Source organism: Anolis carolinensis, chromosome 3, assembly GCF_035594765.1.
Source record: "Anolis carolinensis isolate JA03-04 chromosome 3, rAnoCar3.1.pri, whole genome shotgun sequence".
Taxonomy (NCBI): domain Eukaryota; kingdom Metazoa; phylum Chordata; class Lepidosauria; order Squamata; family Dactyloidae; genus Anolis; species Anolis carolinensis.
In genome coordinates this window covers 180,487,483-180,496,232 of record NC_085843.1, presented here as the reverse complement: position 1 = coordinate 180,496,232, position 8,750 = coordinate 180,487,483, and positions in this window count along the sequence as shown.

Genomic DNA, 8,750 nt, shown 5'->3' with positions numbered 1-8,750 from the left:
GTTAGGATTTCTGGGAGTTGAAGGCCAAAACATCTGGGGACACACAAGTTGAGAACCACTGCTTTAGAGAAACAGGAAAGTAGAGGGTTAGAAATTGCACCTATAAAGGTACTTTAGTATCCATCTAGCCTAGGGTTATAATAATAACTAATTGGTTAAAAAAAACTTGCCAAGCTCTCATTAAGGCAAACCATAAGATTGTACCAGAAAAAAAATACCAGGCCCCAAATCATGGGAGGCCCATAGTACCAACACCTAATCTGATGCTAGCAATGTTTCCCCAAGTAGTAGTTTGAAAGTTTGGCATACTCAAAAACTCAATTTTCTCTATAGGTTTGATCTGAGGTGATCAACCTTAAGGAAACTAAAGACATTGTTCAATGGGACAGATGCTGGGAATATTCCTGTTGTATTACTTCCTACATTCTTGATCCTCACATCATCTCTTACCACATTCTAGCATGTTTGTCAATTGTAAGCTGGATGCCTTTCACAGATATGATGAACGTTTTAAAAGTAATTTCCATTTAATAAGTAACTACTACACTGCTACTTGTTTTAAATAAGCAATGAGTTCCATTCATAATTTTACATGTCTTTTTCAACCATTTTCTTCTCTGCTCCTTAATTCGTCCTTGTTAGGTTTGTCCCGCTCCCCATTCCTTTTCAACATTCCTTTCTCCTTAACTGCCTTATTTCATTCCTCTTCAAGTCTTCTTCCATGATCATCAGTGATATGAAACAATGCTCTGCAGATAGGCAAATTTGAATCTGCAAATCCAATACTTGAAAAAGTTACCTTTTTGGATTAGAATCCCAGAACTCTGAGTTAGGAAAAAATAACTTATTAAACCACTGTCAAATCAAGAGCAAAATAACAGGAATCACCCAAATGCTTCCAAAAAACCTTTGACGATCATCATCAAAAATTCACCATCTTTTAGTTTCAAATGAGTCACTTCAGTGGTTTGAATGAGGAAATTTCCTGCTAATCAGAACTATGTCTATGTTCCCACAAAACTGCCACACTGCTTTGTTATGGCTCGTTGTATCATCCTAGTATGCAATCACTGCACTTGGCTTCGCTGACTTGATTACCTGTCTTGGCTATTCATCAGATGGCATATTTCTGCAGTAGAAATGGATCATGGGCTCCTTCTAACCAAGCAATCATGGTAAACCTTTATTATGATGACTGGCCAGTTTAGCTATAGCCATTTTCAAAAGTTACGATAACTGGCTTTTTGCATTCTTTTGTAAGAAGAAAGCCATTTTAAAATGAAATGGTCTATATGCAGTCTTCCTTCTATTTTCATTTATGAAGAAGGAATTCAAATATCATTAGTATTTTTTTGTGAAACTTCCTTCTACCTCCAGCTAGATTTGTGTGTATCTTCCATCCTCTGAGAAACGTTCAATTTAGATTATTTTGTCTTCCTTCAAAGATTCCTTTGGTGTTGTATTTGCTCTGTATTTTGCTCAAAAGTGAAATCTGTTGTGAATACACTCTGGGTTTAATCTGAATTTTAAAGTGGCTATTCAGACAGGTGCACCTTGTTCACCAGATAAGTTCAATACCTGGCTACCTGCTTTAACATTCAAATGAAAAGCTAGTTCAGGTTCTACATCCTACTGTCTGAAGAGCTACTTACTAGCCACCATTGACTAAAACTATTTCTTTTTCCCTTTCCTTTAATATTTTTCATACTTTCTACTGGAACTCAATAATGAACTTCAAAATTTGCTTGGAATTCCTCTTCAGTTAAATATCTATTTTCTCAAAAGGTGAACTACCATTTTATTCATTTGATTATTTTAATCATTTGCCATTTATTTTATACTAGCACATATACCTGGCTTTGCCTGATGCACTGCCTTCCCTTCTCCCCTTTCCTTCCTCTTCCTTTCTTCCCTCCTTTTTCTTTCTTCCTGGTCTCTCCCTTTCTTTCCCTTCTTTTTCCTCCTTCCTTCCTTCCTTCCTTCCTTCCTTCCTTCCTTCCTTCCTTCCTTCCTTCCTTCCTCAATTCAGCTCTCCTTTCTCCCTTCTCCAGCTTATCTCATGTCTCAATGGCAACATAACTCTTGTGGCTCCTTCCTCCCTCTCTTTTCGTCTTACATGCCATTTTTTCTTTCCCAGTTACATTACAGAAGTTCACTTTACCTAGCAACAGCAAATATTTCACTTAGCATTAATCAATTGAGTTACATCATAGAGGGTCACTTCACCTAGCAGCAGACTTTGTGGTACAGGAAGACAGACATATTTCCTGGACTTTAGTATAGTGTAAAAGGGCCCTTAATTTCATAAGAAAGACACAGTGAGGCATCATATTGGGGAAAACTGGTGTTGGCCAGAAGGAATTTGGTGGCTTGCTATAAGGTCTTCCTAGTTCTTTCTAGCTAGGTATTGTCAAGAGAAGACTTAAGTGGGGCCCTTGTTTCTGGTTGGCTCCCCTCCCTCTGCTTTTCACACTAGTATCAAGAATCCAGTACCACATTTTTTCAGATGTCAGAATAAGACTGAAGGCACTCTTTGGATGACACAAATTTCAGCTGGCAGAGAATAAATGATGGATAATGAACTGAAGCATTTATTTTGTCAGGGTTTCAGCAGATCATTTGTTAAAAAGCATCATCTAATGAATGCCACCCACACCTACCAGCTGTGTCATTGGAGATGATGCCAGTTTCTGATGACTATTGTTTAATTCCCACCATCACATATTGAAAAGAAATAGATTGCATTACACGATAGACAGACACATCAAAGAACAGCTTACCTAGAAAAGACACAGCTTTAATTGTAATTATCGTGTATGTCTAGCTTCACCAAAATTGTATCAGATTTAATTCAACTTAATATTGGGCTATATATTTTGTGTTTATTATATTCTTTTTCATTGGATGAAGGACATAGTAAAATTATTATAGTAGTGACTCAAGACTTAGAGTTTGAAGAAAGTTCCTATTAATGAATAAAATGGTAGTCCATGTAGGATACTGTGGGTATGTGTGTGTGTTTCCAAAACAAATGTTCATACCATGGAAAAGTAGAAATCCCCCATTGTTTCAAAACCTGTGATTTTGAATGGTGGGTACAAGTGGCATGACTAATAGTCACAGATCAATGCTATAAATTGGAATTATACTTTTATAAGTCTTCTCTGCCAAACAGTACTGGTGTCACACCAAACTATAACTCTGATGATTCCACAGCATTCAGCCATGACAATTAAAGTGGTGTCAAAGTGCATTAAATCTACAGTGTAGGTACAGAGCAGTTTATGTTGACTTCACTAAATTTGAATAGTTTTTTCAAAGATTGGAAAAGGAACTTCCAGAAACCCACAACCATGGTGGATTATCTGCTTTGATAATCTCAATTATATGGCAGTATAGAAGGGGCCTCAGACACATGATATATACGTAGATCCAACAGGGATGCAAGTCTTCATGTTCTTTGCTGCCACAATCATGAACAAAGAATTACTTCAGAGTTCTCCCCAATGAGCACAATTCTGTTTCTAGTTACTATTTGCTACTCTAGAATTCTTGTTTTTTCCCCCTTTCAAATACAATAAACTCGCAGTCCTAACATACCAATGAGCATGTTTGTTTGAACAGGATGGACCTTTTTCTGGGCAGACATGCATAAAACATCCTTAGGATGAATCACTATAATGATTTTCTTTCCATTGTGAGAAAGCATTCAAAAACTTCTGTTTTCTAAACTATTCATACTTAAGGTCTTACTCTACACAAAATTTACATGTAGGTTTTTGCAGGAAATAGCATTTTCTGTGCAGAAAATGTTTTCTGCGCAAAAAATGCTTTAGTTCGGGAACTTACTTTGCACAAAATTAACAGGTCCCCTCCGAAACAGTTTCTCCACAGAAAACAATATTTATGAAGTAGAAATGTTATTTCTTTGGCAAACATGTTGCTGTTTGTGAAGGAAATGTTGCTTCCTATCTGAAAACATCTTGTGCAAATTTTGGACAGAATAAAAGTCTCAAATAATAAAGATTCTTTTTTTAAAAAAAAAAATCCATAATATTTTAACTTTCAAGGAATAGATAGATTGGATGCAGTTAAAGAAAAACATAAAATAAGGAAAACCAAAAATAAATTAATTGGAAATTAAGAGCATGGGAAAATTATTGTCAGTCCAGGTTCCTCCTTATCAGGTTATTAAAACCTGAAAAATATATTTTTCCCAAATGGCATCAGATGTCTGACTCTGCTCCATAGACCTCCAGCAGAAGTGCTTCAAGAGTATAAAAAACAGTTTTGTGTGGATTTAATAATATTCCAGTTGCAACTTCCCTCAAAATAGCATTATCAGATCAATCTGCTGCTAAAACACCACACATCTATCTCCAAGGTAAGGTTTTAAAAAAAAAAACGACTGGTTTAACTATTTAAATGACTAGTAAGGACTTTCTTAAGCATTATTTTATTGAGATACTCTACTGCTAATGTTTATATCATACAGTTCTTCTTAGACACAGGCCAGCAGACTGTTTTAGATGCACAATGCACATCGAATGAACATGCAGGGTTTGGCTATGAAGAGGTCACTTCAAATGTGGAGAACACTAATGCTTGGAGGAATGTCACACTTAGAAAGAGAAGGACCAGGCATCATTCTGTGATTCTGGAGTTATTTATTTATTTATTTACAGTATTTATATTTCGCCCTTCTCACCTCGAAGGGGACTCAAAGCAGATCACATTACACATATAAGGCAAACATTCAAAGCCTTAACATAGAACAAAGACAGAGACAAACACAGGCTCCGAGCTGGCCTCGAACACATGACCTCTTGGTCAGAGTGATTTGTTGCAGCTGGCTGCAGCTGGCTGCTCACCATTGATTACACAAACAATTCAAAATTCTCTACCCAAAATGTGTTTATTAAATGTTTTGATACAGCTGTTAGGCAAACAATAAAATGTACTATATGTTATATATGTGTTAAATTGTTATTGATTCAAAATTCTCTACCCAATAACAGATTTTGAGGAAGTAGAACATGTTGGGGAGAATGAGAGCTTCATAGATACAACTGAGTGGACTGTCCATGATGAATGTATGTGGGGTGTTTCTGGGAATGATGACAGTTCACAAACATGGAATTTGGAGTTACAGAATGAAGCAGGGGCTCTTTTCCCAATCATAAATGATGCTGAACAAAAACACACTAGGGCGAATGAGAGGGTCTTGCACATATCTGACTGGACTGTTCTTGAGGAAGGCATGGGGGTTGTCTCTGAGGAGCAGGCCAGTTTAGAGCTACAGAATCCAGTCGAAAATGGAGAGGAACAGGAACAAGAGCAACAGGGTCAGGTCTCAGGAGACCTGCAGAGCACCTTACACTAAAGTGACCCTCCATCATCATAGGAGATGTGTGCTGATAGTAGGGGACTCCCTCCTGAGGGGAACAGAAGCAGTCATTTGCAAACATGACAGGATGTCTCGAGAAGTATGCTGTCTACCTGGGGCAAAAATCCACCACATAACTGACTGGCATAGTCTTCAAAAGATCAGAAAGGATTTTGAAGCTCTTGGAAGAAAGCTAAAAGATCTTAATGTACAGGTTGTCTCTTCATATGTCCTCCTTTTCCACTTGAACATGAGTATGAACCTCCTGTCCATGAAAGCTGTTCAACTGTAGAACTCACTGCTTCAGAGTGTATTCAGATCTCCTTTTTGAAGACTTTTAAACAGAGGCTGGATGCTCTTTCAGGGGTGCTTTGATTGTGCTTTTCCTACATGGCAAGGGGTTGGACTAGATGGCCCAAGTAGTCTCTTCTGATTCTATCATTCTATGCCATAGCTACTTCCCTGGGCCATCTGTCACATTGCCTATGTTGAGTTCTAACAAATAGAGATGAACTTTTAAAAGTACTAGTTTGTAATAGTTTTAATGTAAATTAAATTATGAATGTTCACACAAAGGAGATTGTTTCTGTTGTCTGTATGTCACATGAGACTCTGTATAAAATGAAAAACACCTGGAAGGAACTTTTCTCTTCCACTGAATGAAGCAGTTATTTTTTTTAAGGAAAATCTTGCTTGGTTGTCCTTGCCTCATTTTTTCCTTCTGAGAAAAAAAAAGTATTTTCCCTTGTGGAACACATATTAGTATTACTCTTTGAGACTTGGACTACTTTATCATATTCCACTGTCAAAACAGAAAAAATAATGGCTCTCTCATAGTATATTTAAAGTCACTATCAAAATGTAGTTTGCTAGAATGTAGTTCTAAAAATACCTCAAAATAGTTATTTACATCACAGGTGCGATATTAACTTTCGAATTTTAACTTTCGTATTTTTTCAAGGTAACTAGAATATTTATTTTGTTCTTATTCTCAATTCTTTAAAAAAAATCAATACTCCAAGTTATGGTCTGAAACACATTGTCCTCTTGATCATCACTACAAGACCCAATAGAACAATTACTTCATCTTTGCCTGAACTAAACTGCCAGTCTAGATGCCCAGATTTCTGCAGTGGCCACAATAACATTTGCACTGCTAAAACCAAATGTGCCAAATTGTGTGTCCATTCCTGGAGCTATCAAACTTTACCAGAGTAATACAGGTTTCATTTAGACACTTAGTTTCATCCCACTTGGACTACTGTAATGCACTGTAGGTGGGACTGCCTTTGAGGACTGTTCAAAAACTCCTGAAAGAGCTGAAGACAGCTTGTTAATTTGAGATTTTTATACCAAGCAGATAACTCTTTTTGTTTTGTATGAAACACTGGCAAATAGTCTGCTTTTGAACAAAATTCAACATCCTCAGTTTGATCTCTAAAGCCGTCTATGGGTTGGGTCCAGAGAGTTGCCAGACATCCCTGATTTTAAGGGACAGTCACATATTTAAATAAAATATATTATGTCTTGTTACATCCCAGGTCGGGACATCAATTGTCCTGTAATTCTGCCCATCTGAGCATGTGCTTCTAGAGGAAGTGAGTCCAGGCTTGGCCAGCCTCTCCCCCTTCCTCTCCGAATTGGAGGCATTGTCAGCATCATTGTCTTGCTTCCTCTGGGCACCCAAGTGATGCGGCTCCACTCCGGGTGGTGAGGGAGGCTTTCCTTTCCTGTGGCCCTTTTTGAACCCCTCCCCCTTCTCACCCTTCTCTGGAAGCCGGGCATGGATGCTGCTTGGACGGGCATCACTATGGCAATGGGCCATAGAGGAACTTGAGTGAGGAGGGGGAGGGAAAGGGACAGGACCCTCCCTTCCCAGAGTGTCCCTTATTTTCCCCTTTGACACCTGGCAACACTGACTACACACTATTGTTCTATACGCATGTGCCCAGGGTCATGAATCTGGCTTTTAGCCCTACCATTCTTGTAGGCAAGACATGTCAAGAAAGTACATTCTCAGTGGCTGCTCCTAGGCTCTTTAACTCCCTTCCAAGGGAAGCTAAAACAGCTCTTTATTGCTGTGTTTTCAGGAAAAAAACATTGATATTCCAACAAGCTTTTAGTAACTGTTTCCAAAGAAAGAACTTTTAATCATTTAGTGTACTGCAGTGGCACTCAATCTTTGGTCCTCCAGGTGTTTTGGACTTCAGTTCCCACAATTCCTAACAGTTGTAAACAGGCTGGGAATTCTGGGAGCTAAAACCCAAAATACCTGGAGGACTAAAAATTAAGAACTTGAATCATTTAACTGTTGTATTGCAATTGATCATTGAATTACATTTGATTGATAATTTTTGCATGCTTATTATCTCGTATTTATTTTAAATTGTAAGCTGCTTTGAGTTCCAGTTCTGAGCAGTTAGACTCAATTTAACCCTCTCTGGGGGAGGTTCCACCAAAAGCAGAGTAGCAAAAGCAAAAGCTTTCAAATGCAACAGTTACTTACAGGTTGCGAGCAAAGAGAAGCCTTTGACCATTTAGGATTGCAATGGACTGCAGAGTCTCAATAAAAGTTCAAAAAGTATTTATTCAGGTAAAAAGAACTCCATTGTAGATAGAAAGGCTTGGGAGCTGTCTAGTCTACTCTAGACTGGTTTCTAAGGAAAAACAAGAAAGGAAAAATAACAAACATCTAAATAGTTACATCTTGCCAGGAGAGGTGGCAGGACGTGTTGTTAGCTTGAAGAACAAAGGGAGAAGAGAGAACCAAAATGGTTCCAACCTCATGGTCCAGTTTATTGGGGCCATAAAAGACATTCTGACCAATGAGAAGTTAGTGTCCCTAAAGATTCACATTTCTACTAACTTCAAAGTAAGGGATGTGACGCACACAGGATAGAGTGAAACACAATAAAGCCTGTCTAGGCATGCTTTGGAAACAGGGAAAGGATTCCCTCAATCTAATTCTATCATCTATCTAACTACATCTAGACTTGAGTAGTCCAGGATGATTCCCAACAAGATGGATGGAAGGAAGGAAGGAAGGAAGGAAGGAAGGAAGGAAGGAAGGAAGGAAGGACGGAAGGAAAGTGCAATGCATAGAGGGGAAATGATAAGGATGTGATACATTTTTTCAGGTTATGTAGAGTGCCCAGTTATAAAAGAAAATATTGATCAATCTCATGTACCTTTAAAAGAAGGAATTCCATCCAGTATAGTTTGCACGAGAAGCTATGCCTGTTGCTAGTCTTTCTTTTACGAAGTGAAACAAAGTGCAGGGCCCCTTCCTCTTTTTGCATCTGGCTACATGAGGATTATGTGACAAAGGCTATACTTGATGTAGGAAAAGTAGTTTAATAGCACA